The 16,788-nt window shown below is 40.0% G+C and overlaps 1 protein-coding gene and 1 long non-coding RNA gene across 2 annotated transcripts in view; both read right to left on the minus strand.

Moving 5' to 3' along the window:
- Positions 1–16,788, minus strand: part of LOC118560258 (protein NLRC3-like) — a 492,641-nt gene that overhangs the window by 237,114 nt on the left and 238,739 nt on the right. The window lies entirely within an intron of this gene.
- Positions 9,470–14,816, minus strand: LOC118560272. Its single transcript, XR_004929234.1, has 3 exons — positions 14,738–14,816; positions 10,912–10,984; positions 9,470–9,573 (listed from the first exon to the last, which is right to left on the minus strand). It is a non-coding gene; the product is annotated as an uncharacterized LOC118560272 (long non-coding RNA).

The following is a 16,788-nucleotide window of genomic DNA, read 5'->3' on the forward strand; positions in this document are numbered from 1 at the left end:
TGTAGGAGAATATTGTGATCAACTGTATCAAACGCAGCACTGAGATCTAACAGGACAAGTATAGACACAAGTCCATTATCTGAGGCCATGAGAATATCATTAGTGACCTTCACCAGAGCTGTTTCAGTGCTATGATGAGCTCTGAAGCCTGACTGAAACTCCTCAAGTAGGTCATTACTTTGTAAATGTTCACAAAGTTGATTAGCAACTACTTTCTCAAGAATTTTAGATAAGAAAAGAAGATTAGATATAGGTCTGTAATTTACTAACTCATCTTGATCAAGAGAAGGTTTCTTAAGTAAAGGTTTAATAACAGCTACTTTAAAAACCTGTGGTACATATCCATTTACTAAGGATAGATTAATCATGTCTAAAATAGTGCCACTGATCAAAGGGAATATGTCCTTAAACAACTTGGTTGGGATTGGGTCTAACATACAGGTAGAAGGTTTAGATGAAGCTAAAATTTTAGATAGCTCAGAAAGCTCTACTGCTTCTAAACAGTTCAAACACTGCACAGATTCTAAAGATTCCTCCAATGCTGCCTCACTTACTGAGGACGAGGTAATCATGTTTGGGAGGATGCCAATTATTTTATTTTTAATGGCATCAATTTTATTTATGAAGAATCCCATAAAATCATTACTACTAAGAGCTAAGGGAATGGATGGATCAACAGAGCTGTGGCTCTGGGTAAGTTTGGCAACTGTACTAAAGAGAAATCTAGGATTATTTTTATTCTCTTCAATTAATGATGAAAAATATGCTGCTCTAACTCTGCGGAGGGTCTTGTTATACAACAATAGTCTGTCCCTCCAGATTAAGTAGGATTCCTCTTGGTGTGTAGAGCGCCATTTTCTCTCCAATTTCCTAACATTGTGCTTCAAGGAACGCAGCTCTGAATTAAACCAAGGAGCCAGCTTCCTGTGAATAATCACCTTCTTTTTCAAGGGAGCTACATTGTCTAATGCAGAACGCAATGAGGAAGTCACATTGTTAGCAAAGGTATCGATTTGTGAATGGGAAGAAACAGCAATGCTGCCATCTACAGGGCATTTCTGCAATACTGAGGATATTAAGAAGGGGACAGACTCTTTAAGTTTTGATACAGCATTATCCGATAAAAATCTACTATAATGGAACCCTCTTTTGGGGGTGGAGAATTCAGTTAGATTAAACTCAAATGTTATTAAAAAAATGATCAGATAGGACAGGGTTGTGAGGAAATACTGTTAATTCTTCACAATCAATGCCATATGTCAGCACAAGGTCTAAAGTATGGAGCCGAGAGTGTGTCGGTTCATGCACATTTTGAGCAAAACCAATTGAATCTAGGATAGTTTTAAAGGCTACACTAAGGTTATCACATTCAGTGTCAACATGGATGTTAAAATCACCCACTATAATAACCTTATCAGTATTTAACACCAAATCAGATAAGAAATCTGACAACTCATCCAAAAACTGAGTGTAAGGGCCTGGTGGACGATACAAAACAACAAACAGAAGAGGTTTTATTGCTTTGCAGTTTGGATGAGGGAAACTGAGGGTTAAATGTTCAAAAGAACTGTAATTATTAGTTGGCCTGGGACTAATTAATAAATCAGACTGAAAGATGGTTGCCACTCCTCCTCCTCTTCCCACAGATCTGGGAATGTGGAAATTTGAATAACTGGAGGGGGTTGACTCATTTATACTAACGTAGTCCTCTTGTAGCCAGGTTTCTGTGAGACAAAACAAATCAATCTGATTATCAGAAATCAATTCATTAACTAACAAAGTCTTTGGAGGGAGAGACCTTATATTTAATAGACCACATTTTATTATTTTATTTTTAGGTTCAAGGTGAACCGTATTGATTTTTATTAGGTTTTTATGATTTGTTCCTTTTAGATCAGTTTTTGATCTGTTAAGTTTTGGCCGTGGGAAAGACACCGTCTCAATAGGATAATGGGTGGTTAACAGTACAGAAGCTGCAGAGAGGTGTGTTAAACTACGGCTCTGCTTCCTGGTCTGGACCCTGGGTTGTCAGCATTTAGGAGAACTAATAAATCCGGCCAGATTTCTAGAAAGAAGAGCTGCACCCTCCAAAGTAGGATGGATGCCGTCTCTCCGGATCAGACCAGGTTTTCCCCAGAAAGTTCTCCAGTTATCAATGTAGCCCACGTCGTTTTCAGGACACCACCTAGACAACCAGCGGTTGAATGATGACATGCGGCTAAATATGTCATCACTGGTCAGATCAGGCAGGGGACCAGAGAAAATTACGGAGTCCGACATTGTTTTAGCAAACTCACAAACCGAAGCAACACCAACTTTGGTGACCTCTGATCGGTGTGACCGGGTGTCATTACCGCCAGCGTGAATAACAATTTTGCGGTATTTACGCTTATCCTTAGCCAGTAGTTTTAGGTAGGATTCTATGTCGCCTGTTCTGGCCCCTGGTAGGCATTTAACTATGGTCCCTGGTTTCTTTAGTGCCACATTTCTCATTATGGAGCTGCCAATAATTAAGGTCGGCTCCTCGGCGAGATTGTCGCTCAGAGGGGAAAATTTATTAGAAACGCAGATGGGTTGGTGGTGATCTGGGGTCTGTAATCTAGAGCTATGCTTCCTACGAACTGTCACCCAGCCAGCCTGGTTACCAGGCTGCTCGGGTGCTACTGCTTTAGGTTCGCTACGTGAAGTTACTCTATGCGGCTCCGCGCTAGCAAAAGAGCGGCTATCAGCTGGCTTTTCAACAGCACGGAGCCGGTCTAGATGGAACTTTATGCAGATGTAAGTATACCAAAGTCAGATGTGGCATAAATATAGGGTTTTGTCTAAGCTTGGCATGTTTTTACAGCTGCTGATGTTGAAGGAACTCACACTCTGCCATCAAGTCCACGACTCATTGCCCTTGGTCAGTAGCATCTGCACAATATATTCCTCAGTGTGTCTGTATCTTCCATTCTTCTGTCTATAGACCAGCGCTTAAAGTTCTCCGTCATTTGGAAAACGAGCAAAAAGTTCCATCTAGACTTTTTATTCAAGGTTTTAAACAGAAGCTGCGCTCAACCAATGAAACCTCGTCCGATTTGGGAAAAAGTAAAAAAAAAGATTCCACACGTGCTTTTGTGAACCAAAGTGATTCTCCAGCAGTCAATAAGCCAGAGGCGAGGACACAGTACATCCTGGACAGGTCTCCAGTCACATGGCTAACATTTCAGTTTATTAAACTTCAAAAAGTGATTATTGTAACGTGTGATCTGTGTTAAAAAAAGCGTCTGACGTCATCATAGTGCTGGTTATGTGTCCTGCATTGTCCAGGCTGTGGTTGGCCCTGTGTGATCATAGATTTCTCCTGAATGTGACAGGGAGCCAGAGGAGTTCATGTTCAGGTGTGAAGTAGATGATGTAGTGATGAAGCTGCTGTCTTTGTACTGGTTGTAGTTTATGGAGGTTTATGGAGGACAGGGAGGGAAGTTTAACTGTGAAGTGAACTGTGGAGCAGTTTGGATAAAGTGTGAAGGAAGAACTTGATGCTGCAGAGATGAAAGTTAACCAGGTGATGTTCTGGATGTGCAAAGTGAAGGAGAGGCTGTCCAGGATGATGCCAAGGCTCTGAAGCTGAAAGCTGCCACAGATACAGGAATTATCAATGGATATTTTAAAAGGACCAGATTTGGTTAATAAGCACAATAAGCACGTGAGGTGACTAATGTGGCGTTATGTGTAGATTATTTCTGCTTTAAGCCCTCCTTTAGACACATTGATGGAAGCTCCAGAGAGAGATTGACATCTTGTGTATCTGCTAGCCCTACACCTGTAGTCTGAAGGGTGGAAATGCATCTTGTCTACAGACATAGCAGATGTGGCTGAGCATTAGCAGATACGTCTCTATCTCACTGATATAGAGACGTGTCTGCCATCCCTCTCTCTGTCTGCTGTCCTTAGATACATATCCATAGATAGTGGACACATCATCTCATTGTGTCCATAGGCAGAGGGACGGCACATCAGCTGTTTCTGTTGTCCCTGTCTGCTGAATTCTGAATAGTCTGAATGTCATTAAATGTACTTACCTGGTAACACATAAAAACAGGAAGTGCCTGAACACTAAATTAAAATGTTAAAATGAGACTCTTTTTTTCCAGGAGACACCAATAGCCTTCAGCATTGGATGGTAAGCCTGGAGGCTGAAGTGGTTTGTGAAGCACACAGCCTACATTCCTGGCTGCTCTTGCTGCACTTTTTGCAGTGTTTTTTATTTTTAACCTGGAGTATCTGCATGAGGCCACATGTACACTGGAGTTTATCCAAAGCTGAGAACAAATTCACTAATCCTTTTGTAAGAAGGTCTATAAGAATGAAGAAACACTGAGCTATATATCCCCCGTCTGTTTTCAGACGATTCATGGGCCTCGACCCAGAAAGGGGAACAAAGGCTGCAAGCAGAAAAGTCCAAAACAACGGGACACCTGGTGCAAAGGAACCAATCAGCAGTGAAGCCACATGTCTCCACTCTGCTTTGGAAGCTGATGGACTTTCAGTGGAACTTCTAAAAATGACACATTTACACACAATCTGTCCTCCTGTCCATGGCATGAACAGGAAAAAAACACATTGTCTGTCCCCCTCTCAGTCTTTCTCTCTCCCTATCTCTCTGAGTCTCTCACCCTGTTTTTCTGTCTCTCTCACTCTGACTGACTTTATCACACTTTGTCTCTCTTTCTTTCTCTATCTGTCTGTCTTTCTCTGTCCCTGTGTCTTTCTGTCTCTTGCACTTTCTCCTTTTCCTTGTCTCCCTGTCCGTTTCTAACAGAAGGACAGGGAGGCAGCTACAATTAGGGAAATGGAGCCGACCTTAATTATTGGCAGCTCCATAATGAGAAATGTGGCACTAAAGAAACCAAGGACCATAGTTAAATGCCTACCAGGGGCCAGAACAGGCGACATAGAATCCTACCTAAAACTACTGGCTAAGGATAAGCGTAAATACCGCAAAATTGTTATTCACGCTGGCGGCAATGACACCCGGTCACGCCGATCAGAGGTCACCAAAGTTGGTGTTGCTTCGGTTTGTGAGTTTGCTAAAACAATGTCGGACTCTGTAATTTTCTCTGGTCCCCTGCCTGATCTGACCAGTGATGACATGTTTAGCCGCATGTCATCATTCAACCGCTGGTTGTCTAGGTGGTGTCCAGAAAACGACGTGGGCTACATTGATAACTGGAGAACTTTCTGGGGAAAACCTGGTCTGATCCGGAGAGACGGCATCCATCCTACTTTGGAGGGTGCTGCTCTTCTTTCTAGGAATCTGGCCGGATTTATTAGTTCTCCTAAATGCTGACAACCCAGGGTCCAGACCAGGAAGCAGAGCCGTAGTTTAACACACCTCTCTGCAGCTTCTGTACTGTTACCCACCCATTACCCTATTGAGACGGTGTCTTTCCCACGGCCAAAACTTAACAGATCAAAAACTGATCTAAAAGGAACAAATCATAAAAACCTAATAAAAATCAATATGGTTCACCTTGAACCTAAAAATAAAATAATAAAATGTGGTCTATTAAATATAAGGTCTCTCCCTCCAAAGACTTTGTTAGTTAATGAATTGATTTCTGATAATCAGATTGATTTGTTTTGTCTCACAGAAACCTGGCTATTTGGAGAGAAAATGGCGCTCTACACACCAAGAGGAATCCTACTTAATCTGGAGGGACAGACTATTGTTGTATAACAAGACCCTCCGCAGAGTTAGAGCAGCATATTTTTCATCATTAATTGAAGAGAATAAAAATAATCCTAGATTTCTCTTTAGTACAGTTGCCAAACTTACCCAGAGCCACAGCTCTGTTGATCCATCCATTCCCTTAGCTCTCAGTAGTAATGATTTCATGGGATTCTTCATAAATAAAATTGATGCCATTAAAAATAAAATAATTGGCATCCTCCCAAACATGATTACCTCGTCCTCAGTAAGTGAGGCAGCATTGGAGGAATCCTTAGAACCTGCGCAGTGTCTGAACTGTTTAGAAGCAGTAGAGCTTTCTGAGCTATCTAAAATTTTAGCTTCATCTAAACCTTCTACCTGTATGTTAGACCCAATCCCAACCAAGTTGTTTAAGGACATATTCCCTTTGATCAGTGGCACTATTTTAGACATGATTAATCTATCCTTAGTAAATGGATATGTACCACAGGTTTTTAAAGTAGCTGTTATTAAACCTTTACTTAAGAAACCTTCTCTTGATCAAGATGAGTTAGTAAATTACAGACCTATATCTAATCTTCTTTTCTTATCTAAAATTCTTGAGAAAGTAGTTGCTAATCAACTTTGTGAACATTTACAAAGTAATGACCTACTTGAGGAGTTTCAGTCAGGCTTCAGAGCTCATCATAGCACTGAAACAGCTCTGGTGAAGGTCACTAATGATATTCTCATGGCCTCAGATAATGGACTTGTGTCTATACTTGTCCTGTTAGATCTCAGTGCTGCGTTTGATACAGTTGATCACAATATTCTCCTACAAAGACTTGAACATACTGTAGGGATTAAGGGGAAAGCATTAGGCTGGTTTAAATCTTATCTGTCAGACAGATTCCAATTTGTTCATGTTAATAATAAATCTTCCTCAAACTCTAGGGTCACCTGTGGAGTACCACAGGGTTCAGTCCTTGGACCAATTCTCTTTACTATATATATGCTTCCGATAGGCAAAATTATCAGACAGCATGGGATTAATTTCCACTGTTATGCTGATGATACTCAGCTATATTTATCCATAAATCCTGATGAATCCAATCAATTACTTCGACTGCAGTCATGTCTTGATGACATCAAAAGCTGGATGACTTTAAATTTCCTGCATCTAAATTCTGACAAGACCGAAGTTTTAATCTTTGGGCCAGAGTCCTCAAAAAATAAACTTCTTAACCAATCACTTAATCTGGATGGCATTAACTTGGCCTCTGGTAATAAAGTAAAAAATCTTGGTGTTATTTTTGACCAAGACATGTCATTTAAATCCCATATTAAACAGGTTTCCAGAGTTTCCTTTTTTCACCTCCGGAATATCGCCAAAATTAGAAACATTCTGTCCAGGAGTGATGCTGAAAAACTGGTCCATGCATTTGTTACTTCAAGGCTGGACTATTGTAATTCTTTACTATCAGGAAGTCCACAAAATGCAGTTCAAAGCCTTCAGCTGATCCAAAATGCTGCAGCAAGAGTTCTGATGAAAATCAACAAGAGGGATCATATTTCTCCAATTTTAGCTTCCCTTCATTGGCTTCCTGTTAAATCAAGAATAGAATTTAAAATTCTTCTCTAACGTATAAAGCCCTTCATAATCAAACTCCATCATATATCAGAGCTCTGATTACCCCGTATGTTCCTAACAGAGCACTTCGCTCTCAGACCTCAGGTCTGCTGGTGGTTCCTAGAGTCTCTAAAAGTAGAATGGGAGGCAGATCCTTTAGCTATCAGGCTCCTCTCCTGTGGAACCAACTCCCAGTTTTGGTCCGTGAGGCAGACACCCTGTCTACTTTTAAGACTAGGCTTAAAACTTTTCTTTTTGACAAAAATTATAACTAGTGACTCATGTTACTCTCAGCTACCTTTATAGTTTTACTGCTATAGGTTTAGGTTACTGGAGTATATCAGGATCTAATTTTCTCACTATATTGAGTTCTACTGTTCTTCAATTATGCATTATGTGTTGTCATTTCTGCTTTAACTTTCTGTTCTCTCTCTTTTCTCTTCATAGTAGGTACACCTGGTCTGGCGTTCTGTTAACTGTGACATCATCCAGAGAAGACGGCTCACCCGCTACTACCATCTAATGTAGAACAGATTACTGGATCAATGTGTGCTTCTGTGCTTTTTTGTTTCTCTTGTTGTGTCTCTGCTCTGTCTTCTGTAACCCCAGTCGGTCGAGGCAGATGACCGTTCATACTGAGCCCGGTTCTGCCGGAGGTTTTTTTTCCCGTTAATGGGTGGTTTTTCTTCCCACTGTCGCTTCATGCTTGCTCAGTATGAGGGATTGCAGCAAAGCCATGTACAATGCAGATGACTCTCCCTGTGGCTCTACGGTTCCCCAGGAGTGAATGCTGCTTGTCGGGACTTTGATGCAATCAACTGGTTTCCTTATATAGGACATTTTTGACCAATCTGTATAATCTGACCCAATCTGTATAATATGATTGAACTTGACTTTGTAAAGTGCCTTGAGATGACATGTTTCATGATTTGGCGCTATATAAATAAAATTGAATTGAATTGAATTGAATAAAGCAGAAGCCCATCCTGATGTTCTTGGAAATGTGCGAGGAGAAGCTTGACAACCATGAACCCAAGCTCTTCATCAGCTGACAATAGGCTTTTCATTTCTTCATTTGTTGCTTTGTTTCTAAAAAAGTCAATAAGTAGAGGGCCACAGTCCTCCATTGCACGGTTTAGTTGATTTTGTGCATTAACACCAGTAAGTTCTTCAAAATGTGCCGTGATGTGCTTCTGCACCAACAAGTATGGCCACTTGTATTTAATTTATTTAATAGGAGGCTCCTGTGTGTCATTTCTATGCTGTCTTTGTAAATAACAGGTTTCCTTCATTAAAGCCCAGACATCAGCTCTGTCTGCTCCACTGTGGCCGTACTGGTGATAAATGTTTAGTAAAGTCTTTTGTCTTCTAATATATCATCGCTCTCTGAAAGCGCTGGCTCAGGTTGCCATCTGCTGCTTCCATAAGTCACTGCTGGCCCTCTGCTCTTTCTGATCTTAGCATTTTCTGAAATGCCACCTGAACGTCGTCTGCCTGCTGCAATGTGTTTCTATTTCCATCTTCAACCCTTGTTTTCATTGGTTTCAATAAGGAGTAGCATCCTGATTCAGAAATGGATCCTGGGTTGTAATAATCTGCTAAACTCTTTGGATATTGTTTGACTAGTTTAAGAGCAACAGTGAGGCGTTGGGCTTTAGTCGGATTGTTTTCATTTTTCCTCATTTCATCAACTAGAATTCTGATCATTTTTCTACGGACAGGTGGGAGTAGTCTTTTCCCACTACTACTGCAGTTCACTCATCATTTGGTCCCAGGGAATCTGAAATGTCTCTGGCCAACTTGAAGGAGCTGATGAAGAGGTTGGTGGATTCACAATGTCCAAACTAGTTGAAGAGGAGGGGGGACTTCTTAGTGGAATATTCTCCCCAGCTGAAAGAGTAATACTTTTTTTTTTTACATTTTCTTTTTTTTCTTGAATAACAAAGAACAGTTTGTGAATTTTTACCACAACAGTACTAAAAACAATATGAACAACAGCAACCTTAACAAAAGAGTTAATTGTTAAAACTGACTAAATGTATTATTAACCTGTCTTGAAGTTGTCTACAGTTTGTGAATCTGGATGGGAGGAAGAACATGTGACAGGTCTGCTCCAGGAGCTCCTTCAACCTATTTTAGATCCTCAATGGTTTCTACGCCCCAGCTAACAAGCTTCTCCACCAGCTTCTCCATCTTCACCTGAGGAAGTCCAGGAAGGGCTTTAGTAACAGCCGTCTGAATTTCCTCTGCAGAAACTGCTGACATTATTCTAGAGAAGGAAAAGAGTGGTGAAGAGCCAGCACTGACAAAGCACACAGTTTATACATGGGTAATAGATTTTAATCCAAAAGTTCTTCCTGACTAACACAACGCAGCCTTTAGGCAGTTTTTCGGTAAGGCAGTAAAGGCCTTGATCACTGAGTGTTACAGAGCTGTAGCATTGTGTTAAGAAGTAAACAGAGTTTTCTTTAAGTAGAATAGCTTTGATTTTTCCAAAGACAATGCCTTCCTCACATTGATCCTCCACAAGAAACCTATTTTTCTGGTATGTTGTCCCTTTGACTTTTGCTTGGTGTGAAATCAGAGCAGGCTGGCAGTCTAGACTGGCAAGAGCATCTCTGATGTCATCATTGTAATCAGCCAGATCAACATCAGTTCCCCTTTCAACAATTACAGTAGGTGGCAACAGGCTGCCAGTACTTCAGAAAGCCTGAAGGAGCTGATGCCTTTCAGCCAGACTGGAGCACAACTTCTTAAAGTTAGCCAGTTTTCTTTGCACACTGTTAGAAATCTGTATGTTTGCTTTCAAACCTAAGTGTCCACCAGCGAATGAGTGGCCCAGATTTACAAGTCAGCTGTGGATAATGAAGGACATAGTGGTGCTTTGGCCTCAGAGAATGGTCAGGAAACAGTTTCTTTCTATAGAACAGGTAGTCCTCTGTCATCTCTGTTAGGAAGGCAGTCTGACCTGATGAAATAGCTGCTGCACAGATGAACTCCACCATTTATCGTAGCTGTAGAACAAGCTGCCACACATCGTTCTCTGCTCAGCTTTTTATTTTGTCTCCAATCAGGACAGGCAGCAGTCTGAGGAAACACCAGTTCTGAGCTGCATGTCCTGCAACTTTTTCACTGCTGGGGTTGACTTCAGCTGGCTTATCATGTGCATCATTTCCAACGTACTTGAACTGATCAATTCTTCTGTTCAGGTCCACATGTGTAAATTGTTTCTCAACTTTTACAAGATGTCTGATGTAGAGGGCCAAATGATAGGAAACAATGCCTTCATAAAGATCATGAGCAATGCACGGGGCAGGCCAGGGTTGCACACATGGAAGTTTGCTAGCTCATTGAACAGTGAGTCAAACCTGACTCCTTTTTTCTGATCTGGGTCTTCAGCCAGGACATTATTTTCAGATAACTGCACAGTTCTGGCAGGTCCAGTTGAAAGTGGGTCAGTTTCAAATGCTTTTTTTTCTATTTGGCAGAATCTACAAAAGAAATTTTCAGTAAAACCGCCAACACAGTGAGAGCCAAGGTTATCACCTACAATGGCACAGAGGCTGGCCTTTCACATTTCACCATCTGGCAGTTCAGTACCACTCACCTCCAGATCTTTCAGATCTTTCACCAGTGTTCCCAGCACCAGGTCTTGTCCAGAGTAACGGAAATCTTGGTCTCTGCAAAGAAGAACAAGTTGCATATGATCTGTAGTAGATGGGTTGTAGGGCAAAATGTCTGCTAAACTGAGGTAGACTGCAAGGACTTTGTGTTTTTCTTGCCTGAGCCCAAAGGGATTAACTTCCTCAAATGAGTCCTGATACAGAATCAAGCCGACAGACAATGGGTCAGTTTTAAGCAAAGCATTGTGGGTGATTAAATTGCCATCCCAGATATCCTTATGTATATCTTTTTCACGGATATCCAAACGGGTGGATCTGTGCTCTTCTCTAATGGACTCATTGTGAAAAAGACCAGCAATTGTTTTTTTGATTGGAATGTACTGAGCAAAACATTCCTTTCCTGCTTCATTGTTCCCCAAACAAATTGAGGAAGGTTCCAAGTATTTCAAGTTTTCCTTAAAGACAGTTTTTGGCTTATGATCCGTTTGATCCGTTGTGAGTATTGTAACTCCGGAAAAGATCATCATCCTTTACTTCATCTATCACTTTTTTAATATCTGTCTCAGGTACTCCCAGCAATACAAGTTTTTCATGTAACCAATTCATTTTAATCAACTGGCTCATGTCGTGTATTTCTTGGAACCCTATAGTTACAGTCTGAATAACAGATGAAGGAAGCAACATTTTTGCCTGCATCTTTAGATAAAAGAGTGCCAGATTTTGAAGAAATAAGTCCTCATCCGTATTTTCTGCATTACCATCAAACTGCTCTATCATGGCATCGTTTGAAGGTTGGTCATTACATATATCTACTGAATGACCCATCACAGTTGTAACATGTGAGCTCTCCTCACTATCACCTTCACTTTTATTGCTTTTCTGGACAATGCCTTCAAGCAGATTATGTTCTGTTCTTCTTTTGTGACATCTTGATAAATGTGATGTGACTGTAGACAAAATCGTAAAGGTTCGGCTGCACTGTTTAAATGGACAACTTACACTTGTTCCTTCCTTTAAATGAGTTTTTAAATGTGAAAAGAAACTTATTGAATCATCACAATATTCAACATGACAGGTGAAATCGTTGTAAACTGAATCCATAGCTGCTTGTTGCTGCTTATGAAACCTGGAGGAATGAGACTTGAAAGCATTGAAGTTTTTCAACACCATGCTGCAGGTTGTTATTCCACATCTAAAACTGACATTTGGGAGCTTTCTGTGAAATCTCATGTGCCTCAAATATGAAAAAAGAGATTCAGTTTTATGTGGGCAAAACTGACAGGTAATCATCCTGGTCCTGAAATTAAAGCTTATTTTAGTCCAGGGTGCACATTAAATGAATAAAAAAAATAAAAATCTGATTTTATATGAGCTCCTCAACCTAAAAAAAACAACCTATGGAATAATTAGGGATATACGTTTATTTAATTATTTAACTACCAGTAAAATGCAGCAAAAAAAGCACAATTGAGGCACTCTGACCGATGGAGGGAATAAAAGCGCAAATCTTTTTCTTCTTCTCCAGCTAAAGAAAACTCTTTCCGCCGATGATATTAAATGTCTAATGAACACCGATGTTTTTTTGTCTCAAGTAAAGTAGCAGCAGCTGGTTATTAAATTTAAGAACACAGATAAATGATTTTTTCCACATAGATTTCTGACAGACTTACAGCAGGGCAGCCTAAGCTATGACGTCCTCATCCCAATGAGATGCTCACTCTAACAACCAATAATGTAGGATGGTCGTTCAGAAAATTAGATCTTTTTTCAGACAGCAAGATGGAAACGTTTGTGATTGGTGGATGTCGCGCATGGCAACTACATTTGATTAAGAGTAACGGCAGCGCGAGGATGAATGTAAAAATGCTAATTATTTTAGGAATGAATGATTACAAACCAAGTTTAACCAAATAAAGCAGAAACTAACATGCATCTGTCTGGATGAGGCTCACTTAAAAAACCTTTTAATGTCGTCTCAGACGCAGGGTGCCAGAGTTAGGCACAGAATATGCCAGTTTGCGGTTGTCACGGACTATCAGACAGAAAGTGAAGTAATTACCCCAATACCTCTATACTTATTAATTTCAGCTAAATATGTCACCATCGGCATATTCTTGGTAAAAATAAATAAATGCCAAAACAGAGCTAAAACGTGTGTACTTGTGGTGCTCGTGATTCTAGCTTAGAAATAACCGGGGATAACTTTAGCAAAATAGATAGATGCGTGAGAAGCTCAGTATCATCACATAACATATATTTTTATCCACTAATAGGGGGTTTTCAGCTGACGTCACGCTCACGTGACTACTCAGCGCTTCCGCCATATTGGGTGGCAGTCGTTTCGCACCGTTGACCTGCGTTGTATGACGCCTTAGGCAGTATTGGAAGTGAACAATGGGGAAAACGTGTTTAATGGTTGGTTGCACGGCCCGTGGAGGTGGAGATCAACGCTCTTTCTATCGCCTACCAGCCGTAATAGTGAATCAGTGTGAAAAAACAAAACAGCTCTCTGAACAACGCCGTCACCTATGGCTGACACGGATATCCAGGTCCGATTTGGACGGTGTTAAGCTGGAATACGCCAGAGTCTGCGGTGCTCACTTTGTCACAGGTAATTAACTGTTAAGTATTTAAAACATGTAAGAAGAATATATTAATAATAGGGCTTGGGCGTTATGACTTATTACTTTCCACGGCTGCCGTGTTGACTGCCTCCGCCGCCTCTACTGCCTATTACTACCGCGTACTGTACTCCCTCTCTCAGCCGTGTTTTAATTTGATTAATTTCACCTTAACTTGATTTCAACCATGGTAAACCGTTGCTGTATTGTGGGCTGTAACAGCGCAACACATGATCGCCATGGGAAAAACATAGAAACAGATTAATTTTCCACCGCTTTCCTGCCTGGAGGCGCAACCACGGAGAACAACTGTTAGAGATAACAAAGAGTCGTCGGCTCGCTTGGATCGCGGTTGTAAGTCGACCGAACATAACTTTCCACAGTATCCCGATGTCAATGAGAGCGTGTTCTAAACCTTTGAAACACATAGCAGCTAGTTAAAAGTACATTACATGCGTGAGTGGTTGTTAGCGCTAACGGTTAGCATGTCCCAGAGCCCGTCTGAGCACAGCTTACCTTTGAACGAGTTACTGTGTTCCCACTGTTTGCTGGCTTTATGATCTGCAGCTCCTACCGGCGCCAATACGGTAAATACAACTTAATTTTGCACTGGTCATTGTTCTGCTTAAATAATTAAAGCCGCGAGCGGCGTCGATCGGCCCTGCAGCCAAGCGCCTTCGCACACCGCCGGCCGCCGGCCGCCAGCCACCGCAGAAGCATGCGACACATTTGCGTCGGATTGTTTACATTTTTACCATCTTATTAAAACTCACCCGTCCACGTATGATGGCGATTTCCTTGATGTACATAACCAGATGTGAACTGGTTGTGAGCCTCTAGACCCTTGTAAGCTCTCATTTCCTCAAGAGTGTGTAGAGGGTTTTCACCGAACACCAGGTAATGCACTATGTCGCCGTGCTCTACATTTGGCCAATCATCTGGATTACGGCTAAACAAGGCACCGTGGAGGGCATACGGGTCCATATGGTCGATCACGGAACATTTCCTCAGATATACGTCCTTATCTGGTCGCTCTAGCGTGCTGGCGTACTTATCCATTCGCGATACGATAATACGTGTACGACAACTAGAGATAAGGAAGTGTGCCACCCAATATGGCGGACCGGAAGTTGGCCAGTGACGTCAGTGAAAACCCCCTATTGACAAAAAAACTGCAAAAAGTACTTACCCAGAGAAAATCCTTCTGCGTCCGCGCAGTTCTTCTTCTTCTTGAGTTTATTGGCGGTTGGCAAACAGCTTTCCGGTGTTTATTACCGCCACCAACTGGTAAGGAGTGTGGGTCAAAATGGCCATACTCCCAAATATACTTATATTTATGTATCTATATATCTATATCTATAATACTAAATTTACAAATACTAAATCCTCCTAATTATTCCTGTTATTATTAAATATTTAAATAAATATTGATAACATTTATTTTTTGACTTTTTCTGCAGAATATCTATTATATCAAATTTAATTTTCTCCTTATTAAGATCTCTAACCAAAATCCTTCTTTCCTCTTCATATTTCTTACAAAACATCACTACATGTTCTACTGTTTCATCTTGTTCACAATATTCACATTTGCCCGACATATGCTTCCCTATTTTGAATAGTGTTTTATTTAATCCTGTATGTCCAAATCTAAGTCTTGAAATAACTGTTTCCTCTCTACTGATTCCTTCTGCTATCCTCATTTCTCCGACTTTCCGTTGAATCCTATACAGCCATCTTCCTCTCCTTTCTTCTTCCCATTGTTTTTGCCACCTTTCCTTCATTCTTTGTTTAATGATACTTTTAATTTCTGTCTTACTTAAATTAATCATCATATCAATAGTTCTATTTTTTGATGCTTCCTTAGCAATTTTATCTGCGATTTCATTTCCATTAATCCCTATATGTGCTGGTACCCAAATAAATATAACACTAATACCCATCATTTGAATTTGATATAGAATTTGCTGTATTTCAATTAATATATCTAATCTACTATCTGAAAAATGATTTTGTATACTAAGTAAAGCTGAACTCGAATCTGAACATATAATTGATCTTAGTGGTCTTACTTCCTCTATCCATTGTAATGCTAATAATATTGCTAATAATTCTCCTGTATATACTGATAATTCATTATTTATTCTCGTATGTACTTTAATATTGAAATATGGAACATAAAATGCAATACCTAACCTATCATTCACATTTTTAGATGCATCTGTATATATTTGAATATAACCATAATAACTATTGACATATATCTGTATGAGTTTATGATTAATATTACCTTCTTTTTTCTTTTCCAACCATGACAAATCTACTGTTGTTTCAGGTATGAGCCAGGGAGGGATTGCTGATAACGGTACTGTTGGACTACATTTAATTTGATCTAATTCAAGTTCTTTTAGTTTTTCTCCCACTATCCATCCAAAACTTCCTGTTTGTCTCCTCTCCCTTTCCCAACACGGCTGCAATATTTCTTTTGTAGGATGATTTTGACCATGTCCCTGTAAACGAATCCAGTAATTTAGCAACAGTTGTGTTCTCCTGATTTCCAGTGGCATTTCCCCAGTTTCAACTTGCAATGCTACAATAGATGTTGTTTTAAATGCTCCTGTAATTAACCTTAACGCTTGTGTTTGTATACCCTCTAACTTTTTAAGTGATGTACTTGCTGCTGATCCATAAACCACACTACCATAGTCTATTGCTGATCTTATTACCCTGTATAAATAGCCTTTAAAGCAGTTATGTCTGCTCCCCATTCATGACCAACTAAGCATCTCATAACATTCAAAACTTTTTTGCACTTATCAATAATTGTCTGAATATGAAATGTCCATGTAATTCTATCATCAAACCATAAACCAAGAAATGTAACATTTTTAACCCTTTCTATATCTTGATTATATAATTTAACCTTCACCATACTATTGATTTTTTTTCCGAGTAAAAAACACAGTTTTTGATTTTTCCACTGAAAGTTTGAATCCCCATTTATATGACCAATCTTCTATCTTATTAATAGCTTTTTGTAATTTCTTCACAATATAATCAGTATTTTGACCTCTCACCCATTTTCAATAACCCATTTTCAATAAAATATTTTGACGAATAACTCCTTCCTACTCTAACCTGTATTTTCCTTTCACTTAAAAAATCTTTTATCCACCTATATACTCTACCTTTAATATCCACTTGTTTGATCATTAATCCTTCCCTCCACATCATATCGTA

Source organism: Fundulus heteroclitus, unplaced genomic scaffold, assembly GCF_011125445.2.
Source record: "Fundulus heteroclitus isolate FHET01 unplaced genomic scaffold, MU-UCD_Fhet_4.1 scaffold_41, whole genome shotgun sequence".
NCBI classification, from domain to species: domain Eukaryota; kingdom Metazoa; phylum Chordata; class Actinopteri; order Cyprinodontiformes; family Fundulidae; genus Fundulus; species Fundulus heteroclitus.